This window comes from Symphalangus syndactylus, chromosome 3 (genome assembly GCF_028878055.3).
Source record: "Symphalangus syndactylus isolate Jambi chromosome 3, NHGRI_mSymSyn1-v2.1_pri, whole genome shotgun sequence".
In the NCBI taxonomy this organism is placed as follows: Eukaryota; Metazoa; Chordata; class Mammalia; order Primates; family Hylobatidae; genus Symphalangus; species Symphalangus syndactylus.
Window position 1 is genome coordinate 137,002,775 of NC_072425.2, and position 22,882 is coordinate 137,025,656.

The following is a 22,882-nucleotide window of genomic DNA, read 5'->3' on the forward strand; positions in this document are numbered from 1 at the left end:
GAGCCCCAGGCCAGGAGAATTCCATCTTCTGGAATTTGTGTGGACATTGCCTGAAGTGCCTCATTTGTGCCTGTGCATTGCCACATGTGCTACATGTCTCAGGCTCCAATATTGGTATATACTTCTCTGAGCTACTGTCTTTTGCAGACCTGATGTCAAGACCTGGATTTGTGTTCAGGTGCACTCTTGCCCCCTGGACAGGTGCGAGGTCTCCCAACTTTGGCATTTCTCCCTTGACCCTACCCTTTTCTCCTGGACTGGAATTGACCTCTGCCCTCTAAATCTTCAGAAGCAACCCCTGGCGTATCTTTAGTTTCAGTCCAAATATGCAGCTGTGGCTGGCATTTGATGCTGGAACCAATGTAATGCTTCTGTAACCATTCTCCACTCCATAAGATATACAGTTATCTTATGTGAAAACATTCCATTTAATGGCATAATCAAGAGGTAGATTCCGACATGACCCACATCCGTGTTTCTCTTAGCTTCTCAGCCAAGTGTACACACAAGAGATCAGTGTCACTAGTTAGGTGGTCTCTAGTGGGTGGTATGAGAAATTTAGCCCTTGAATATCAGCCTGGCTCTAATCACCTCCTAAGTATAGAAAGGCATCTTACCCAGTTTGCAAATGTCCCAAAGCTGCCAGGCTGGCTAAAGTACAGGCTGACAAACTACAACTTCAAAAAGATCCTAAAAGTAGTGGAATAATAGGCTGAGAATGTATTTTTTACTTAACTATTAAAGTAGCATACAGCAGTTTATGTTAAAAATGGGCTGAGCCTGGGCAACATAGCAAGGCCCCATCTCTACAAAAAAAAAAGTTTTTAATTAGTTGGGTGTGGTGGCATGCACCTGTAGTCCGAGCTATTCAGGAGGCTGGGGCAGGAGGACCTCTTGAGCTCAGAGTCTGAGGCTACAGTGAGCTATGATTGCACCACTGCACTCCCGCCTGGGAGACAGACCAAATAAAACTCTGCAGTTTCTTTAAAATGGTCCATGATGTCATGTTGCTGCCCAAAAGGCCAATGGCATCTTAGGTTCACACTCGAAGTATAATGTCCAAACAAGGCAGGTGGTATCCCACTGGGAATCCTTTTGGGGGCCCATATTTGAAAATGGCCATCAAAGGAGAGGGGGCAAAGGAACAGAGGGAAGCCTCTGCAAAGCTCTAGAGCTGGGACCAGGGATCAGTCAGTGAAAGTTACAGAGAAGCAGAGGATTCAGCTTATTCTGAAGAATGATTTCCTATACAACATAACTTAAGACACATTAATATGACAAGTGCAGTGCAAGGCTATGGGTCAGACAGTCCCAGGTTCAAATCCCAGCTCTGCCACATGCTAAATGCATCACCACGAACATCTCCATTTCTCTGAGACTCAGTTTAAGCTACCTCACTGGATTAATTGCAATCGTCTACCTAGAGGGTTTAGCATAGTTTAGGCACAGCATCAGTGCTCAATAATCTACAGTAGCATTATTAATAGCAACAATCAAGTAGGGTTTGAGGTAAGGTAATAGGTTCCCCATCATTAGAGTGTTAAGCAGAGGCTACGTGTCAACACGTCAGGAATGTCGGAGAGGATTTTTATGCTCTGGGTTGGAGGTTGAAATAGCTGATTTCTACAGCCCCTAAAAACTATAATTCTATGATTTGAAACCATTATAAGAGCCCAGACTTCTGGTCGGTCACGGACAGTAGTCTATTACTAGGATTGAAATTCCCTGCTGGCTCAAGGGCCCAGAAGTTTCATTGTCTGAATTACTGTTCAAGCATGCCTTGCGTATGCCTGTGGTCATCCATGTGTTCTGTACGTGTACACGTGGAAGTGTGTGTGAACATGTGTTTGTCTAGAACCGTGCCCCGCTCTGTAAGACAGCCAGTTATTATGTGTGAAAACATTCCATTTAATAGCATCATGAAGGAATAGATTCTGATGTGACCCAGGTCCGTGTTCTTCTCAGCTCCTCTGCCAAGTGTACACACAAGAGACATTTCCCTCTGCTGATTTCTGTGATGTTTGTTCTTGGACAGAAAGCTTATCAATATGGTCCTCAGACTGTCGATTCTTTTCAACAGCCAAGGGGCAGGATTGTGGGCTGGGATTTGATAACTTGTGGTTGAGACACTGCCCAGGGCTGCCCCTTCCAGAAAGAATTCTCTAAGCCCCTGGTATTTGTCTTCATCCCCGTTGGATTCCTTTTGTGGGATTTTTGCACCCTTTAAAAGACTTTTTTCTCATCACACCTGAGGCACTCAGTGCCAATCTGTTACTTCAGCTCTCTTCTCTTGGAGGAAAAGCATCTGACAAACAAGTAAGTACTGAGTGGTTGGTACCCAGGAGCACTGGTCATATGCCAGGAACTGTGCCCATCACATGTCAACAAGGGCTTGTAACTCAGCAGGAAAGTTAGAGACAACCCCCAAAGTGTAAAAACCTGCTACAGTCACTATGCAGAGGTGGGGATAGGGGATACAAAGTAAGTGGTACCAGAGCTGCATCTCTAGACTGGTTTCTACCTTGGTAAGGATGAATGTAGAAATGCTGGTCCTATGGCAACTAGAGTGTGGCAAAAATATCTAGGGAAGGGAGGTATTCCTGGGATACTGCCCATCATCCCTTGTAACTGTCTAATAAAAACTCTGACTATTTTGCAGAAAGGTTCCTCAATCTTCTCTCTGCTGAGATCTTGTAGCAACTGTTTAGATTGCTATTGTTGTCTCCATTTTGCAGACAAGAAGACCAAGGCTCAGGGAGGCTATGTGACGAGTCACCAGCAAGGGCATGCCAGAGCTGAGACTGCAAACCAGGTCCTCGAGTTCCTGCTCTTGTGCCCTTTCCAGCACCTCTGCTCTCTCTTGGAAGCTGTCAGGGCCAGGCTTAGGCTGTGGCTTGTCCATCCCATGCTGGACCAAGTTGTCCCTAACCCTCCAGGGCTCTCTCACATCTGGGGAAAGATGTGTGGGCTTCTGGACAGCATTTCATTTGGCTACATCTTGTGCTTGTGGCACTATGCGGGGCCTCTGGGGAACTTCTTTTGCTCACCATATTTCCTCATTTCCCGACCTGTCCCCTGCACAGCCAGGTTCCCTTTGGAATGCCATCTGGAGCAGCAATGGCCCCCGGACAGACTGGCTAAGCAGCAGGGCAGCCACTCCCCAGAGCAAGCCTGGTGGCCGAGCCGGTGTGGGCAAAACAAGAAGACTCTTTCTGCTTCTGAATGATCTGGCCCTGCTGCCATGGGGTCCTTTATAAACTCTCTCCTGAGTTATTCTCTACTTATTGTTGTTATTACTATTGATCCAGCCTCTAAATAGCAGAGATCCCAAGGCTCAATTTAAACCATCAATCACATTGATAATGCCTTTATTTGTAAAATTGTTACTTTGGAGACTCTCTGGATGCCTCCCAATACCCAAGAGAGGTGGGAAAATTCTTCCCTGAGGGAAACTGAGGCCCAGGGAGATGGGAAGGTCAGCCAGGGCCTACAGAGCCGAGCTGGACCCGGGCTCCGGACGCTTTGTTTCTTGCTCAGCTCCTGGGGTACCGGCTCTGCTCCTGCCGTGGGCTGTTCTGAGCTCATGTGAGAGTCTCAGCCAAAGCTTCTCCAACAACCCACAAAGGCAAGGCACCCTTAAACCCTTAACGAGGGAGTGGGGGCCTTTTGTTCCCCCAAAGGCCCCGGCAGCCCTCAGCCCAGCCTGCCTCCCTTTGTGCTTCAGCCTCAAAGGGGCTACAATGAATAGCTTTTCCATTCTCCTCCATCCCAACCCCTAGGGATGAGATCTGTGCAAAAACTGAAAGGATCTTTTTGTAAATGGGGGGGGGTGGGGGCTGGGGGTGGATGTAACATCACAGATGCTTGCCTTTTCCATTCTGAGAATATTGGCAGGAGAAGAGGAATTAGGGTGGTACGTGGGTACCCGAGTTTCCTTATATGCGCAGAACAACGTGTCTTCCGGTGGGGGCACCATCACTTCTTACGGCAGCCAGTGGGGAGTGGGTTCTCTTTTCTGGGGGGCTCCTGGGCCAGCAGCAGTGGCGCCATCCGGCCCTTCTGCTGCGGGACAGAAGCCGATGGTGAATGTAGGCAGTGTTCATGCTGCTTATTCAGCTCCCAACGTGTTCATAGTAGCAGCATCCAGGACGGCTTCCGCGGGGGGACAACAACCACGGAGCACACGCCTCCTCCCTGACAGCCCTGCCTCGCTCCTCCTCGGCCCTGCTTGGGCTTCAGGGGTGCTCGTTCCCCTGCTGCGCAGCCACACTCTCACCTAAGCCCCACCTTTCAGCTTTACGGCGGGGCATGCGGCCTCACCTGTTGGCAGAAGCAAACATGAATCAAGCCCCCATTTCCAATCTTCCAGGCTTATAAAACTTGCCACCCTTTGCAAGGTGGGGTGGCCCATCCCCTATTTTATCTCTGGGGGAGAGCAGGCACAGATGCGGCTGATGGATGGGAAGTTTAGAAAATGAAGTCTTGGAAATCGATAGAAGAATATACAAGCTATGTATCATGTGAGCACCTCTTGTCTGCGCTTCAGTAAATCAAAAGTAACGAACGGCAGGCTTCCTGCAACCAGGGACCCCCGGCCTTTCGCTGAAGGCGGGGGCTTGCATGGTGATTGGGTTTTCACAGTCTAAGCACATGTTTTCTACTTCAGTAGACCTAAAAATAGGCCCTGATACTGATTTTTTTCTTTTAATATCTCTGCCCCCGACTCCCAGCCCTTTTCCTCTTTAATTTCCATCCTGTAGGCACTTGGCGTCCAAACTTCTCCTGTAGAGGCGTGATGTATTGCAAGATAAGCTGCCTCGGTGGTTCCCAGAATGAACGGTCATCCCCAGGGCTGTGTTACTGCGACATTAGCAAACTCTGATCCTCCTGCAGTTTGAATGCCTCAGCGCCTCGGAGATGATTATCTGTGAGGCTCCTTGCGCCCCAGGTTGTGGGCAGCACTTGGCTGCAGAGTTGCTTGGAGGAGATTGGCACAGGGGAGTCACTTGGAGGAGATTCACACAGGGGAGTCACTTGGAGGAGATTCACACAGGGGAGTTGCTTGGAGGAGATTCGCACAGGGGTTGGCGGAAGCCAGGAGGCCAGAGGGCCTGGAGGTGGAGTAGGAGTCCCCTGGCTCTGCACTGCTCAGCTTCCGGCCAATATCCATCCTCTCATCCCCAAAAAACACCCAGATTTTAACCTGAAGTCAGAAGACCCCACCACACCACCCCCTTCCCCTCCTGGTTGCAGCCATCTCTGGACCCCCGTCACCTCCCCTCCTTCCTTGAATATTTTGGTTTCTAGATCACTGTGATTCTCCCCAGTCCTCCCCAGCATAATTCATGGGGATTCTTCCCCCAGCCTGGGCTTTTCCCATTTTGATTTCTTCTCCTCTGATGAGCTTGTCTTCAACTGCCCCCCAGCTTCCACCTTGGCTTTGTCATTATCACCCCTTTCTACGGTTCCATAGTCTCCAGCTCAAGCCTTCTACTCTCCAGCCCCCACATCCAGTGACTTCAGTTCACTCCTTCAGGGATCACCTTCCAGCCCCGCTTGTAACTTGTCAGTCCTATCACCTGTCCACTTTCCCTTCTCAGATCCCAGCATACCTGCTAACCTGCTGCAGTTTCCTGATCAATCATCGTAATAATCCCATTGCAAACGCTCTAATCCCTTGCCCCTCTTACTTCCCAGTCACTTAGCAAAACCTCGACCTGGTTAAATCCAACTTTCCCCCTCCGTGGTGCTTACACCATTGTGAGCAGAGTGTGGCTGGAGAACAATACCCCAAGTGTGCTGACAGGCCCACTTTGAATTGATGAGCCTTAAACTCAAGTGGGTGTTGGTTGCCGGCTGGCATCATACATCATTTCTCTGGTCCGTTCATTCTCACGCTCTCCCAGATGAGTGGTCATACCTTCCCCTTTCTTCTTACACCTCCACCATCTCCCCCTCCATCCTAATCTCCATAAATAACCTTGCTTTCTAGTCGCTGAAAGAAAGGAACAATCAAAAGAATGTTCACAAACTCCCACCCCTGCAACTGCCCTCCCTCCCACATATGTTTCAACTCCTCTACCTCACTCTGGTCCTGTGCAGGGACTCTCCGTGCTCCTGGCCTGTGCCAGATCTGACTTCTCTCACCTGCTCAAGGACATCCCCTGGGCACTCGCCGTGCTTGAGCCTGCATCATCCATTGTTCACTCTCTCCCAGTCCACCCCCATCAGCATGCAAACCTGCTGTTATTTCTCCTGTCCTAAAAAAAATGTGCCCACTTCTTCCTCCACCAACTTACAGCAACCTTCTTGAAAGATCTGTCCACCCTCACTCTCCCAAACTCCTCTCCTCCCACACTCTTCTAGACCATTCAGGGTCTCATCCCTGCCGTTCTAACCAGCTGCTCTTGACAAGGTCATTGTTGCCTTTCCTGGTGCTAAATTCAGTGGTGGCTTCTCAGGTCCCATCCTGACGTATCGGCAGCATTTGGCAGTACCGCACTCCTTTCTTACTGAAATACTTTCTTCACCAGCGTCCGAGACCCACACAGTCCTGGTTTGCCTCCATCTTCACTGGCTTCTCCCGTCTCTGGTGCTGGCTTCCCTTCATCTCACCAGCTCCTCTACATTGCAGGTGCCCAGGGCTCAGCTTCTGAGCCTTTCCTATTTTTCTCTCTACACACAGCGCCTCGGTAATCTCAGCCAGATACATGGCCTGAAATGGTTTAAATGCAGCTATATGGTGGCAACTCTAAATTTGTATCTCCTCTGAACTCTAAAGTACATATTTGACATGTCACTTCCCTGCCTAAGCCTTTCAGTGACTCTTCTCTGGCTGAAAGATAAAGTCAGAAATCCTGAATGGGACATAAGAGCTCCTTGATGCTCTGCCCCACTCCTATTATTTTTCATTCTTAACTCTCAGTCTGGCACTGCCTTGGCCTCTGTGATCCTCTGATTCTGTCAACAGGCCACTCTCCTCAGGCCTTTGACAGTGTTGTCCCCTCCCAAGGACTCCCAGCAACTCTCCCTCTCCTCCCAGGCTTGGCTAATTACTTCTTCAGGTTTCACAGACCTCTGATGTCCTTCCTAAGTTTCAGGTGGCCTCCGGTGCTCAACTCTGTCATAGAAATGACCAGCTTGCATGTGGCCATACACTGGACTAGGGGCTCCTTGAAGGCAGACACCATCCTACTGCAGTGGGATCTCCTGGAAGAGTCTGCCCATTTCCTGTCTACCATTTAGTCCTATTTGTTCCTATACTATAGCCCCAATTTTGCTAGAGGTGGCAACATGCCCAACTGCCTCCTAGCTTCTTTCTGGGCAGGGGTGGCCATACGACTAGTCTCAGCCAGTGGAGGGCAGGTTCCTGGGAAAGCTGTGTTCTCCTAAGATAACCACTGCCACTTCTGTTTTCCTTCCCATGATCAGAGGCCACAGAGGAAGTGGCCATTTGTGACCATGAACAATAAGCCACATGCTAAAGACAGTGGCGGGACAGAGGGAGCAGGAGCATCATGATATCGTGGAGCTGCAGGCTCTAGACTGTAGATTCCGGGGATGTGGAAACAAGCAGCAACGCCCCTCCCGTTTGGCTAGCCCTCTTTAGTTGTTTTTCTGTGACCTGCTGCTGAACACATTTCTGCAGGAAACACCCCAACCCTGGCAGAGACCCTAGAGGACACGGCTGTGTGATGAATGATTGCATGGACTGCTTACCAGTTTCAACCCACATTGTGCTTTCCAGCATTTGCCTGAACTCTGCCTCTGCTCTCTCTTCCATTCCATTTATGTCTAGTGAAAGGAAATTTCTCTCTCAAATCTCAGAGTGGACACCTCCTCTTGAAGTGGGCTCTGACCCCTTCTATCCTATGTGCACCTGGATTTGTTAATATGCATCATCTATCTATTTAAACCACCATGATTGGCGTTATAGCTATTCATAGTTGATTCTGACCTCCTGCTTAGGAGGCCCTAGAGAGTAGGTTAATACATGTATTTGCCCTCCCCGCCGCATACCCCCCTACATAACCCTCCCAGAGCCTAGAACACTGCCTCATGCATCACAGATAATCAGTAAATACTTTTTGGACGAGAGCTGTGGCTGTCCAGTAGCCCCACCCACCTCCTCTGGCAAATCCTTTCTGACCACATCACCCCACTTTCTGCACCACGCTTTTGGTGACGGCACCGATTTCCTTGTCTTGGGTTTGTTGCCTATAAATACATTGAAAGCTCAAGTTTGGCAGAAGTCACATCCAAATCTGAGTTTCTGCTCTCTCCTCCTCATTCCCAAGATAGAGTCGGTACCTTACAGATAGTGGAGGGAACACATGTGCTGATCAAATGCTTGACTTGGCTAAAGCGGATACTTGCTGCTGGCATTGGTGGTCTAACCCCTCTTTGAAGGAGGTTGGTGGCCTGCCTCCTTTTCTCTCTGAAGGCCTTCCAAACATATCGGCTGCTTTTCAGAGCCTTGATTCCCGACCCCATGCAGAGATTTCAGAAACACTCTAGAGGCCTGGCTTTTATTTCCTAAAACAGATTTCCTAAGGCTCATCCAAATTCTTGGTGGTACAGGCTCTTTTAACCCATCCCACTTCTCTCATCTACTCTCCAAATCTCTCCTCTGTAATCTGGTTCCTTTTGGCCCCTCCATTTCTCAGATGATTTCTAGGTGTGAAGGAGCATCCCATTTGGGGACAGATTAATTCAAGGAATCCCTAGAGGGATTTCCTTAAAAATGCAGTCCAAGACAAACAAATCCCAGGACCTCACTCTTTAGAGCTGAAGGCCAGGAGACAGTCCCCAGGGAGCAGAAGCATTTGACTAATGAGTTTGTGGCAGAATCTGTACCCTTGATTCTTGGAAACGTAAGCCTGTAAATTGATTGAGCAGAGGAGCTAAGAGATCATCTCAACTCAAATGACACAAGGACCAGGAAGGCAGTGTTAATGAGTTATTTGGGGTTTGCATGATGCGTGACAACTGACATCCATCTTAAATGTTGGAGAGTGTCTTCACCTGGGTTCCCCAGAAAGCAGAGACTGAGATAGAGGCTCATTGGTGTGCCACAATTTTCTCAGGGGTGCAAGAGTATGAGGTCAGGGGAGTGAGGCAGAGAAAGGTAGAGAGACAATATGAGGATGCATTATCAAACTGGCCACCACCAAGGGCAACTTCATGCTCAATCTTGTGGAAATACACCCAAGAAGCTACAAAAACTGTCCAGGAGGTGGGGACAGGGGAGAAAGAAAGAAGATTTGTCTACCAGCTCCAATATCCCATTTGCCAAAGGTTGGCCCCACTAAACACTAACTTTCCTTCACTTCTGGATTTTAATCCATGACAGCCCAAATATGTTCATTGGCATCCCTTGTCTTGGTGTCAACAGTGCCGGAGGTGAGAGGTATGTGGTGGGCAGCCCAGACACCAGGCATGACCCCCCCAGGTAGTAACTCACTGCATGATGCCTGTTGGAGCCCATGCAGGGCTGCTCTCTGCTGTAGCAGAGCAAAAGGTGCCTAAGAGATGGCTCATACGATCTACCCCAGCACTACTCCATCCACCTTTACTTTCCATCACATCTGGAACTCAGAATACAAAGTGAAGCCTCCATTTTTGTGAACAGAGAGCTTCACCTCTTTTCTGAAGGGGAAGGCACAAATACAGCCAGTCACAGACTCTCCTCCAAGATGGTAGTTAGCTAGATTATTTTTTTTTAGAGATAAGGTCACACTCTGTCGCCAAGGCTGGGATGCAGTGGCACAATCATAGCTTACTGTAGCTTTGAACTCCTGGGCTCAAGTGATCCTCTCATCTTGGCCTGCTAAAGTGCTAGGATTGCAGGTAGAGAAATAATTGTAAAGAGTTCGGGTAAGAGGATTGGTGAAACAAGCCACCGTCTCACTGCTGCAAGTGGTCTTGAGGCTGCAATTTAATATCACCATCTTTCTCCACCCTCCATCCTGGATTTTCCTCACCTTTGGCCAGCACTTTGGCTGGTGTGGATCGCTTGCCTTGTGGGACTTGGTTTTTGTTGTTGTTGTTTGTTTTGTTTTGTTTTTTTGAGATGGAGTCTCACTCTGTCACCCAGGCTGGAGTGCAGTGGTGTGATCTCGGCTCACTGCAACCTCTGCCTCCCGGGTTCAAACAATTCTCCTGCCTCAGCCTCCCGAGTAGCTGAGCCTACAGGCCTGTGCCACCACACCTGGCTAATTTTTTTGTATTTTTGGTAGAGACGGGGTTTCACCATGTTAGCCAGGATGGTCTCAATCTCCTGACCTCATGATCTGCCCGCCTCGGCCTTCCAAAGGGACCTGGTTTTTTATCCCTGCAGAGTCCAGGCTCCTAGTGGCTTTGCCCTTGTTGAGTCACAGTTATCATTATCATGGAAGCAGCGAAAGATGCCCCAGTGAATCTTCTGGCTTTCAGACACATTCCCCGCTGCCCCCATTGAGTAGCAGCAACACCTCTAATTTCTCGTAGCAGTCAGGGTAATCAATCCTGCCAACATAGTAACTATTTTCTTTACTTGATGGTCCACCAGCATGAGGAACCCAGAGTATCTATGTAATTGTTGCGACTTCAAGTTCAGTAGCACCCCCTACCCTTTGTCCTCTGGCATTCATCACCTGGGAATCAGGACCTCTAACCTGGCAGAGCCTAAGTTTACCAGGAGAGGAGGCACAAACTTCTCAAGCAGGTCTCTAGGAATAATGGTGGGAGGGTAAATCCCACTTCTACCCCTTGATTCCCACTTGTATGTGCTCTACCTATTGGAGATATGCGGGTCATTGTTTTAGCACATATATTATATCCTTTAGGATGCAATATATGCAATGTATTGTCCCTGAGTTGGTACCTTAGCTTAATAGGACATTTCACCACTGTCTTAGGCTGGCTGCTTTAGCATGATGGGGTTCAGATATGATAAGACCAGTGGATCCCATGACCATGTGCCTATTGATACACCTCCTTAGGTGACTTGGGTTTCTTGGCTTGAGACAATGTCATATGGGATATCATGGCAAGAAAGTAGGTATTTTGTACACTCTCAGATGGTGGTACTGGTGGGGACTCTGTGGACAGGAAGGCAGACCTGTACCCAGATTAGTACCAATGCTGGAAAGAATAAATTGCTACCCTCCCAGCATTGGAGGAATCTGATTCAGTCAACCTACCACAAAGTGGCTGGCTAGTCTCCTTAAGGAACGGTGCCACATTAAGGTCTCAGTATGAATCTCTGTTGCTGCCTGTTTGCATATTCAGCAGTGGCAGCTGCATGATCAGTCTTGGTGAGAAGGAGCCCATGATGTTGGCCCATGCGTAGCCTCCATCCTTTCTGTCATAGTCACTCTGCACCTGCATGGGGTGACTGATAAGAGAAGCTGGCTGACATCCCCAGGATGAATCATCCTTTCCGTCTGATGGGTGAGAATTTCCTCTACCATCAATGCTTCTGGCACTACTGGGAGATACATGATCCGCACGTTTTGTTGCTTTATGCCCACTACCGTAGGCCCATCTACATACCTCTCCCTGATTGTTTCTAAGCTCCTGACTTAGAAGCCAGGTGATGCGACCATACAGGGGTCCATGTAAATCCATGTTTCAGGCAGCATTTCTCTCTCTGAGAAATGGACAACCAAGTGTACTACTGCTCATGGCACTGCCCACTGATAGGATTTTTCATCACTACTGATCTTAGGGCCATTTTCTGTTCTCACCAACATAATGTGCTGGCCTATTTGTTATCCAGATATAAGTTATTTTCCCCCTCTGTCGGTCAGAACCCCACATGAGTCCATAGGTATGAATTGGGGGAGAGGGGCTAGTGCAGTAGAGGTCATTGACATGGGATCTGTTCATTTAGTTCATTTGTGCTTTTTGGTCCTGCTTGGGCCTCTTCCTGAAGATACCATTTCCACCATACTGGGAACTCTATTGCCTTGACTCCATGACTCGGTGGATTCGAGAAGAAGCCCCTGATAAGTAGCTCGGGTTCTGTAGTCACTTGGTGCTGCATGGTCCCTCTCTCTTCCAGGGCCCACACCAAAAGGTGCTTCAGAAAGCATGGCCTTGTTCCAGACTGTAGGGGGTTTTCACTGCCTCTCTTCTATTGAGGCTCTGCCAAAGACTCCCCATGCATTTTCATCCACCGCGCATACCTCTAGAGTGTCTGATCTGCTGGGACATACAACCCTAGTGTTGGATTGCACCAGTGGCTAAAACCCCTGCAGACCTTTATTTTGCTTTGGGCTCCACTCAAAACTAGAAGCCTTTCCAGTCACCCCAAAATTGAGTCAGATCGGTGTTGCCAAATGTGCTACATACTGCCTCAAAAATCCAGAGGCCCACTAAGCACAGTGCCTGTTTCTTAGTGGAAGGAAGTATGCAATCCAACAGTTTGTCTTTTACCTTAAAGGGTGGGTCTTAGAATGCTCCAAACCACTAGACCCCTAAAAACGTCACCAATGTGGCATAGTCCTAGATTTTCATGCAGTTGTCTCCTACCTTCGGTTCTCAAGTGCTTAATAAAATCTCCAAGTTTTCTATTTCTTGCTCACCAGGTACAATTTGCTTGATGTCATCAATATAGTGAGCCAGTGTGATATTCTGCAGAATTCAAGATGACTACAGTCCCTTTGGACTACACTATGACAAAGAACAAGAGTGTTAGCACAGCCCTGGGGTAAGACAACAAATGTGTCCCCACCATATGAAGACTAACTGCCTTTGATCCTCCCTACTGATGGGGAAGAAGGCATTTGCTTGATCAATAGCCTCTTACAAATGCCAGAGGCTATTTGACCTGCTCTGGTAAAATTACCACATCTGGCACAGAAGCTGCAATCAGGGTTGATGCCTGGTTTAGTTTATGCGAGTCCTCCATCATTCCCCATGAGCAATTTGGCTTTAGCAGGTCCAGAATGATGAGCCGAATGAGGATGTGATGGGAAACACCTACCCTACATCCTCTAAGTTTTTAACGAGGACACTAATCTCTGAAATTTCTCCCAGAATGTGGCAATAATTCTTCCATTTTACTATCTTGTCTGAGTGGGGTGGTAGTTTCAGGGTATCCCACTTGGCCCATCCTACCAGAATGGCCCCTTATTAATGGGTTGTGGAATCAAATGGGAGGGTTCTGCCGGCATCTATCCAAATACACTTGCAAGGACTGGAAGAATGACCACAGGGGTGGTCTACAGATCCACGGGACCCACTGTAGGACAGACTTGGACCCCATGTCCCTTTATCACTTGGCCCCTTATTGTCAGTGTCAGTGTTAGGTCACTCCTGGTATCTATCATTCCTTTGAAAATGGGCATTTCCCTTCCTTCCATGCAGTCACTCTAGCAAATGGCTGTAGGTCCCTTTGGGAAAAGATGGGAGGAATAAAAATCTTATGCCCTTGTGGTGGCATCCTGTGGTCCTTCCTCAAGGGGACCCTCTTCTTCTTCTCTCAATGGATGCTGGGTCCGTGAACTGACTTAGATCTGGAGACCAGGTGAGGGTCTGATGTCATCCTTCTGCTTGCCATTTCTTGATATTTTTTCACAATTATACAAATTAAGCAACTCCCTTGCAGCTGTCCATCTGTCTCACACCATGGCTGATTAGCCATCGTCAACTATCTCTGCAGGTCTGTGTTCCTTGGTTGCTTCTCTAGCTTGCTACTCATGTTGCCTCTGGTGTTAAAGGGCCAGCACCTGGCCTCTGTTCTTCCAGAATCCTGTCCTGCCCATTGATGACACAGAGCAGAATTCTATCATCAGCCTCAGCCTACTGAGGGCGGCCACCACGGAATTTCTCAGAGATGCCTGTGCTCCCCACCCCGAACCAAGGCATCCCTTCTTGCCTTGGGGAGGGGGGTCTTCTGGGTGCTCCTGGAGAAAGTTGTATTCATTTCCCCTGGTTACTCTAACAAAGTACCACAAACTGGGTGTCTTAAAACAAAACAAAACAAATGTATTTTCTCTCATTTCTGAAGGCCGGAAGGCCGAAATCAAAGTGTTGGCAGAGCCATGCTCCTTCCAAACACTCAAGGGGAGGATACCTGTTTGCTCTTCCAGCTTCTGGCTTGTGGCAGCACAACTCCAATCTCTGCCTCCATCTTCACATGGCTATCCTCTCTTTGTGTCTCTCTGGATGTCCTCTCCTCTTCTTAGGAGAGCTGTCATATTGGATTGGGGCTCACCCTAATTACCTCATCTTAACTTGATTATATCTGCAAAGATTTGACTGAGGTCACATTCACAGGCACCAGGAGTTAGGACTTCAATGTATCTTTTGGGGGAATGCAATTCAATCCATAACAATAGCCAACTGGTAAGTTCCCAGGTCCTGTACAGATAATGCATTCTAAAGTTCCTACCTCCCTGTGCCTTCTGACCCCTTCTTCAATCCTATGCTGAGGAGGTTCTGGTATTTCTACTCATTTGCTCTAAACCATTGTCATGGCCAAGCTCTAAGATGCCATCCTATTACACTGTTCGGACCAGTTCTAGGTCCTAACACTCAATGCATGTCAAGGGCTTACATCAAGAGTGAGTGTCACAAATTCTCCTCCAGGCAGCCTTCTCTCCCCCACCTCCCTCCTCTACCCAACCCCTGGCAATGTTCAAGCACCAAGGCCACGGCTTTCTACCCCAAAGCCTCACTTTCTACTTGCAGCTCTGCTCAGTATTCTACAGGTGATAGCTTGGATAATCCTGATGCCATTGCATGCCAGGACTATCACGACCAAACTTATCGCCAGGGATGGGGTTCTTCCTGCCAGAACTCCAGTGAGTAATCCAGCTCCAGAATCCCATGTTGAGGGCTGCTTGCTGGAGCCACTCCTGATACCAACTGTCTTCTCTTGGGTTTTCCAGAAAGCAAAGGCTGAGGCAAAGTCCTCTGTGCTTCTCCTTTATTAGGGAACACAATCCCAGGAAGGAGAGCAAGACAGGGAGGGACAGAGCCACCATGAGGAGGGCACATTACTGAGCTGTCTGCGGCCAAGTGCAACTGATTGTTCAATCTTGCAAGATCATTTCAAGAAACTGTCTGCCTCGGAAGCATCTGCTGGGAGAGAGAAAGAGGGAAACATTTTCCATTAACTCCTATTTTCCATTGATCAAAGTTTTGTCAAACTGGTCATTAACCCCTAGCACTTTCAGGTTGTGCACATGTGGGTGCTGAGCAGGATTCTTCAATGTCTGCACCTCAAAAGGGAAGCCCAGGGATATGAGGCAAGGGGCCCGTGGCAGACAGTGCAGGCATGAACCAAGGCACTATCTGGTTGACGTGCATGAAGCTAGTTGGAGCCCATCAAGAGCTGGTAGCTGCAGATGCCCTTGAAGCCAGAGATAGACGAGGCTGAGAGGATCTAAGGGGGTGCAAAATAAGGGTTTGATAGAGTGATCAAGGGATCGTGGGCTCGATGGCACGTAGGAGGGTATGTGCTCTATTCAAGGAGAGCAGCTGCACTCAGCCCCAGCCAATTGCTCAATCTTCTGATTTGTTTTCAAGAAAGCTAGTTTACTGAGTTTTCTTTTAAAGTTGATAAGCAATTCAGATTTTAAAAAATGATGTGGGCCAACACTGCAGGTCAAATAAAATATTTCTGAATATTCCCACAGGGGCCCATAGGTTTGCAATTTCTGACTTACTCATCTTATGGAACTGGGCCAGGAGGGGAAGGGGGCAGGGCCGAGCCTAACACTGGATGTCCTGACTTCAAGACCAGTGTTCTTTTCCCCATTTTTAAAAGGCTGGCCTTAGCATTCATGGCCTTAGAAAGATCTCTAGCCTGCCATGAGTCAGGAATTTCCCCTCTTTAGGATCTAAGTGCACCCAGGTGACGGCATTTCCCTCTAACTGCACCCGGGTGAGGGCACAGTCAACCCATCCCCTGCCCTACCCCTCACCCTGACGGGCTCTTGGCCTCCCATGGGGGCTGGGTACTCAGGTCCCACTGATTCTCAGCCTTGTTGGCCTGGCTGATGAGGTGGAGCCGGTGGATTCCCACCACACTGCCAACCTGAGACGGGGGACCCATCAATCCTGCTCCCCCATTGCCTAGGACACCCCGTGATGGATGAAGGGCCTGGGCCATGAATCATCTCTCTCACCTTTTCCCATCTCCTAGCCAGCTTCCCGGAGCTGGAAAGATGAATGCCTGCAGAATCTCACCTGCTCTCTTGAATAATTTCCCTTTAAAAGAGGCCAGTTATCAGTAATTCATTACTCTTCTTTGTTAGCATCAACAAGACAGAGAAGTTGGGGTGGGGGACGATGCTTCCTACTCCTCCTCCCAGCTTCTGCCACTGCTGCTGCCTTCATCATTCCACTGTCACTCGGGCTGGCCTCCAACCTCAGTTCTGCCTTCCTGCTGTGGAGCAAAGCAAAGCCAGGGTCTTAAGGAGAGCTGCTCCAGCTGGTGGCACCCTCTCTGGCAGATGGCATACAGCTGTTTCTGGTGACATCTGGATGAGCACAATCAGCTCCAATTGATGATTTCTTTTAATCTTGAATTGAATGTCACATGTTGTCTCTTTCTTTTATGGCCCATGTACATCCCTGTCTGTGTTGTCTATAACTACAGAATAAGATATCACTGGCCAGGGACTACTTCTCTGAAAGCCAATCTTGTTCCTCTGAAATCTGCATTTGTTGGAATATAAAACTGTCCCCCAAGGCAGGAATGTGGAGGACCTGGAACAGCAGGGATGACCCTGGGAAGGACAAATGTCAGAATCACAAAACAAGGACCATAGCCCATTCCGTTACCCCTGGAGCCTTTCTTGATGGGGGTGTGTGTGGCAGCAGGATGAGCCCTTGGAGGTGTTGGCGGTTTCTGTCAAACGCACAATTCCAGGATTCGGCCCTGCCAGGGTGAGAACTACCAAGAACCAAGGGAGAGAGCAAGGCCTTTTGAATGCTAAGAACCAGGGCAAGTGGCCAGACAGGCAGAGAAATCCCCCATCCCTCCCCTTCTGAGCAGAAGCAAAGAAAACAAGAAAAGGACAGAAATATCAGTGTGGTTTGTCCCCTGGTTAGGGACTGTAGCTAATTTTTTTATGCCACCACCAGAAGACCAGGAAGAAGTGATTTTTCTCTGGACTTCACTCCTAACCTCCAAGTTCCTTCCCCATTTCTCATATCCAGCAATATCTCATCCTATAATGACAACGGCAGCATCGCACATGTCATTCAAGGGCTTAAGTTTTATAGCTCTCCTCTCCCTCCATCCATTCTCCAGCATCTATAGGACATCACAAAACTATAAATCGGATCATGCTACCCCCTTGATTAAAGACCTTGACTGATATCCCATTGCCTTCAAGATCAAGTTCGAAGCCCTGAACATGCCCTGTAGTGTGCCCTGGCCTCTGACCACTCTTGACCCTCATCCTACATGCCCCCCCCCACCCTGCCAATTGCTCCTGCCACGCAGGTCTTCTTTCAGCCTCTAGGGAGCCTTCTGCCTCTTCCCACCACAGGACCTTTGCACGTATTAGTCCTTCTACCTGGAATGGCCTCTCCACTCTACCGCCACCCGCAGCCTCCCATTTAGTAACTCCATAACTCTTATTTATCTGTTAGGTCTTGACTTAAGCATTAGATTATCCAGGAGGCCTTCCTCGCTGCTCTAGACTATATCAGACATGCCTTGTTCTCCTGCCCTTATGCTTCAGTTACCCAGTGAACTCGTAAAGATTTGCCTAACATCCATTCTCTCCACTAGACTTCATGTCCATGAGATGAGGGGCTGTGCCCTGTCTGCTGCTACTTGCTCAGGGGCAAGTACAGAGCCTGCCACAGAGATGCCCTTTGTGGAATGAATGAATGAGGGAGGGACTGCATGTGAGGGCATCCTGGCCCAACTGCTCTCTACATAGCTGGTCTCGCTGCAGACTCTCTTCACTGTCTTCAGCCTCTGTCCCCTCCTCCACCATCAGAGATCCTTGTCCTCTGCTCAGACTCCTCAACTAAGGCCATCTCTCATCACCTTTTCTGGTCCGTGGCAGTGCAGGGTCCTTGTTCTGACCTCTAGCTCACCTCCTCTTTGGCTTCAGGGTGAAATGGGTCTCCCTGAGGCTGAGGAGCCCCAGCTGCCTGCCTTCTCCTGCAGGAGGGGCCTGACTAGAGCTCCCCAGCTGTACCGCCTCCTCCCCAGCTTCCACCTATCCTCAGGGAGGGGCCCGGAGCTCACACTCCAGACCCCAATCTAAGGTCATGGTCTCATCCCAGACCACAGTGGCATGAATAAAACAACACAGAGCATTTGTAATTCAGTGTCTGCTCTATCCTTCTGTCTCCAGCCGGCCCAAAGGGAGACCCAAAGCCAGCATGATTTTAGGGAGGTTTGGGGGCGTTTGCCACAGGATGGTGGGATAATGACTGGGATCCTTGCTGCCAGAGGCCAGCTGTCCAGTGATGGATGTTAATATCCTCTCTCTGGGAACCCAGAAAATGGTTGTGCCATCATTTGCATATATTTGCATCTCCTACACTGCCATCTATCCCGGGGTCTGCAACCTCTGCCCGGGAGCCACGCTGGCCAGCAGGCTGGTTTTCCTTGGCAGGCAGCCTGGAAATCCTCCCACCCCAGCTGCCCTTGCTACGGCGAATGTTGTGCCTGCATCCCCAACCCTCTCAGGCCCCCCAGGATGGCAGCTCTGCTTTCTGCTCATGAATAGGCAGCCAGTCGATGGCAGCTCAGCTACTTCTCACACCCCCTCCCCAACCAGGGCAGGGTATGCAGTCAGGCTTCCCAACCACCCTCACCTCACCTCCCCTCCCCTTGTCCTACCCCAAGTGGAAAGAGCTTGGTAACCTGGCGTTTGCTCATTCATTCATTCAGTAGGCTTATTGAGCACATACTAAGTGCCAGGTGCTGTGCTGGGGATTGGGTCTATAAGGAAAGCAGAGGGGCCATTCTGAGAGCTAGCCAGGGTGCCACTCACCAAGCTGGGGTCCAATAACCTGGGGCTATGTTCTTCCCATTGTCCTCGCTTTACCATCCCCCGCACTGGACCTGAAGTTTCCATCCTTGGCCCTTCAAGGGCTCCGTCTTCAGCACCACTCACTGCAAGTGCCTCTCCCAGAAGGGCAAGAGCCTTCCCTGTTTGGGGCACAATGTGGGTGGAGATGTGGGCCACACCCACAGGAGCTTCCTGGCCCTGGCCCCTGTACTTCCTCAGGGATGAAACGGGCCTTTCACCCCAGTGGGCAGGTAGGGGTCTCAATAATGGTTTTCCCTTTTTGGCTTCTGGCCCCATAAACATGACAGCAGATGGGGCAGTATGGAGCTAAGAATGACAATGGCTTATGTAGATGAAGCCCCGGTTCACCGTGGGAAAGCCAAGTTTCAGACTGGGCCTGTACTGGGGACTCTTGGGGGCCTCAAACCTCATGGTCCAGACCCTGTGAGCACAGTTGTCTTTGGCCAGTTCCCAAGAGGCCAAGGCTCCTGACAACAGTCCAAAGGCTCAAGCAGACAAGGGTGGCTTTCCCTTCCCAGTGCAACAGAAGTGGAGACTTGGTCGACATCTTCCTTCCTGGTGGCCTCTCCTCCTCTGTTCCCTGTTTGTCTTGGTGGCTCTAAGTTCTCCAATTCCTCCAGGCTAGAAGCCTCATTTTTCTAGGTCATCGCTCTCCCCTGTGTGGCAACCCCAGTCCAGCCAGTTGCCACATCCTCTTTCAGAATGCTTTTTGCAGCTGTCTCTGCTACCATCAAAATTGAGCTTGGAATGATGACACTGTTACTGCAGCCTCTTGGCCAGTCTCCCATCTTTGATCCAACTTATTCTGCTGCCAGATTAAAAGTAAAATTCCTAAAATAAAATCCTATCAACACTTTCAGTGACCCCCCTATTACCCATAGAACAGAGCCACTTCTCACTCTCATGCCACAGTTTTTACCACGGCACCTAACACAGTGCCTACTACAGGTGATAATAATGAGAGCTAACACTTTTGGCACAATGACCACGTGCCCCAAACTGTTTCAAGTGTTTGATTTGTATTATTTAATCCATTCAGCAACCCTGCAAGGTAACTACTATTACTATATTTTACAAACAAATAAACTAAGGCACACAATGATTAAGGAACTTGCTTAAAGTCCTACAGCTAGTAAGTGGGAGAGCTGGGATTTGAATGCTTGGGATCTGACTCAAGAGCCCACACTTTCAACCACCATGCAGAAATATACCCCCAGATGTAGAGTTCATGTATGTTGTATGCATCAATACATGCATTCATGAACCAATACATGAAAAGATGAGTGACTGAATTAATGAAGTTACTCCACATCATAGGTCCCCAAGACAAAGGTACTGATAACTTCTAGAATAGTTTCATTGTGCCTTCTTCTGAGCAGAGACAGTGTAACATAATTGTTATGGGCATGGGCTATAGTATCAGGCTTGGGTTTGAATTCTGGTGTCGCCATTTATTGGCCATGTAGGTTTGGCAAGTTATTTGAGCTTTGCCACCTCTATTTCCACTTCTGAAAATGGGAATAATAATAGCACTGATTGTGGATCAAATGAAGTCACGGTTATCTAGCACAAAGCACAATGCTTGGTAAATGGCGGGGGCTCAACGTACAGCCACCACAGTTCCTGTGAGAGCTGTCCTTTGTCCCCACTGTTTCCGTGGACAGTCTAAGCAACAAGGTTGAAATGTGCAAAATGTGATTTGTGCTCTGTTGGCTAAAGACAGCAGGTGTGATGGGCAACAAGGGTGGAAAAGGAGGAAAGTGATGGGCTCCAGGTGCAGAGAGGGGACCCAAGAAGGTCTAGAAATGGCAGAGAGGAAGCATCTACCACCCGGCGTGCACATCACACAAAGACAGTTCTGCTTCCCTCGCCTGTTTAATATGAAACTCAGTGAGAATTGATGAAGTCATTTTTTAAGCCATAAAGCACTGCAAACACATTTGTATTATTTTTCTTCTGTGCCATGGGTAGTTTTTTTTTTTCAATTCTCAGATGTTTAGCAAACACAGACTATCTTCCAAAAAATGTAATTTTGTGGATGGATACATTTAAAAATGGTATGCTTTGGTCAAGTTGGTAATGTCTATTTTTCTTTATTGATGACTTCTCGTTTCAGTGGGTCACTGACAAGAAAACTCACCTGGAGGCCAAATTGTCTCTAATAACAAGTCCAAGACATGCATTCCAGCTGGAATCCTCTTCCCGGGTGGTAAGTTGCCTAGGAACAAAGACTGGGTCTTCCTCATCTTTTGTTGCAGGGGCCAACAGTGCCTGGCAAGATAGGTGGACACTCGGTGACTGCAGACTGGATTCTGGTTCATCTGATTGGGTTCAAATCTCAGCTCTACCATTAGCTGTGTGAACTTGGAGAAGTGATTTCATGTCTTAGAGGCTCAGTTTTCTTAATTAAAGTGGGAATAATCTTAGTAACCTATTTTATAGGGTTATTGTGAAGATTTTTCTCTCTTGTCTCTCCCCCACCCCTCTCTCTCTCTCGTCTTTCCCCACCCCTCTCTCTCTCTTGTCTCTTCCCCACCCCCCTCTCTCTCTCTCATCTCTCCACCAACCCCCCTCTCTCTTGTCTCTCCCCCACCCCTCTCTCTCTCTTATCTCTCCCCCACCCCTCTCCTCCCTCCCTCCCTCTCCATATTGGGCCTAAACAGTCATTTCAATCATAAAACATCCCTTGTGTTCATATAGCACTCTGCAGTCCACAAGGTGCTCTCAAATACATTATTTCATAAATAGATACAATTATTTGTCCATTAAAAAGGTAGATTTAAATTAAAAAATGCCTGATCTCATTTTATGAGAAATAAAGAAGTATTAGCATCCCCATCTCTCAGATGAGAAAGCTGAGCTCAAAGACTTGGCCAGGGTCATATAGCACACAGAGCTAGGACGCAAACCGGACTTTCTGACACCAACTCCAGATCCCTTTGAGTTAAAGGAAATCAGGCAATAGTTCTAAAACGAATGACATTTACTCAAGCTGAGCCTAATGCAGTTCTCAGATATCCTGACCTTCAAAGGGGGAGAAATCGGTCAAGCCAGGTGGTCAGCATCAAGTGAAGCAAACAACCAGCTGAGAGACTGAATTTTTCCCTATTTCTTCAGGCTGCTGTTTGTGGCAGGAGCAGAGAATAGCAGGTGGAGGCACAGGCTCAGTGTGGTGTGAATCCGGAAAGATCTGGGGGCATATCTGGGAGTGGACTCTGTGAATTTGCTGCCTCCAAGTGCCGGGCTCTCCAAGAGGCACCAGTAAAGGCTGGGTGCACTCAGATGGACTTCTCTGTGCCAGAAGGGTACCCATGTGTGAGCACCTCTCATCACCTCAATGGCTTTGTAAGGAGATAAGATGGTTACCACTACAATTCTTTCCATTTTTAAGATGGATAAACTGAGGCTTGAACTGTTCAAGTTCATATAGCTAGTAATGGCAGCAAGATTCAAATGCATGGCTGTCTCACCTCAAAGTCCATTCTTTTTCCAAAAAGCCAAATGAGGTGGCAGAGGGGAATAGCAGAAGGAGATATATGGCTTTGGGGGTGGACGGAGAGGGGTTAGGAGTAGAAGGAGGCAGGCACTGGGCAAAGCGTTAATTTGGAGAGTCGAGTTATGTAGAAAACTATTGACGTGGTGATACAAATGTCTCACTCACCTCTTTTTATGTATTTTAGGTTGTGTGTTTTTAATTGCTGTAGCCATCTCCAAAAATGCCATCCAGTAACCATGCCCTTGTGTGCTGCCCTTTCCATGAATCTGAGCTAGCCCCATAATTTGCTTTTGGCCATTGGATGGTGGTGGAAGTGATGCTGTGTGACTTTTGAAGCTAAGTTGCAAGCAGCCTTGGAGAGTCTTTCTAGACCTCGTGGAGGGCTCAC

General features: G+C 48.5%; 1 long non-coding RNA gene across 1 annotated transcript in view; it reads left to right on the forward strand.

Moving 5' to 3' along the window:
* Positions 1–22,646, forward strand: part of LOC129479776 (uncharacterized) — a 42,805-nt gene extending 20,159 nt beyond the window's left edge. The window contains exons 2-3 of the long non-coding RNA XR_008656782.2: positions 21,115–21,207; positions 22,116–22,646. This is a non-coding gene — a long non-coding RNA (uncharacterized lncRNA). The remainder of the gene's footprint in view (positions 1–21,114; positions 21,208–22,115) is intronic.
* The last annotated feature ends 236 nt before the right edge of the window (positions 22,647–22,882 follow it).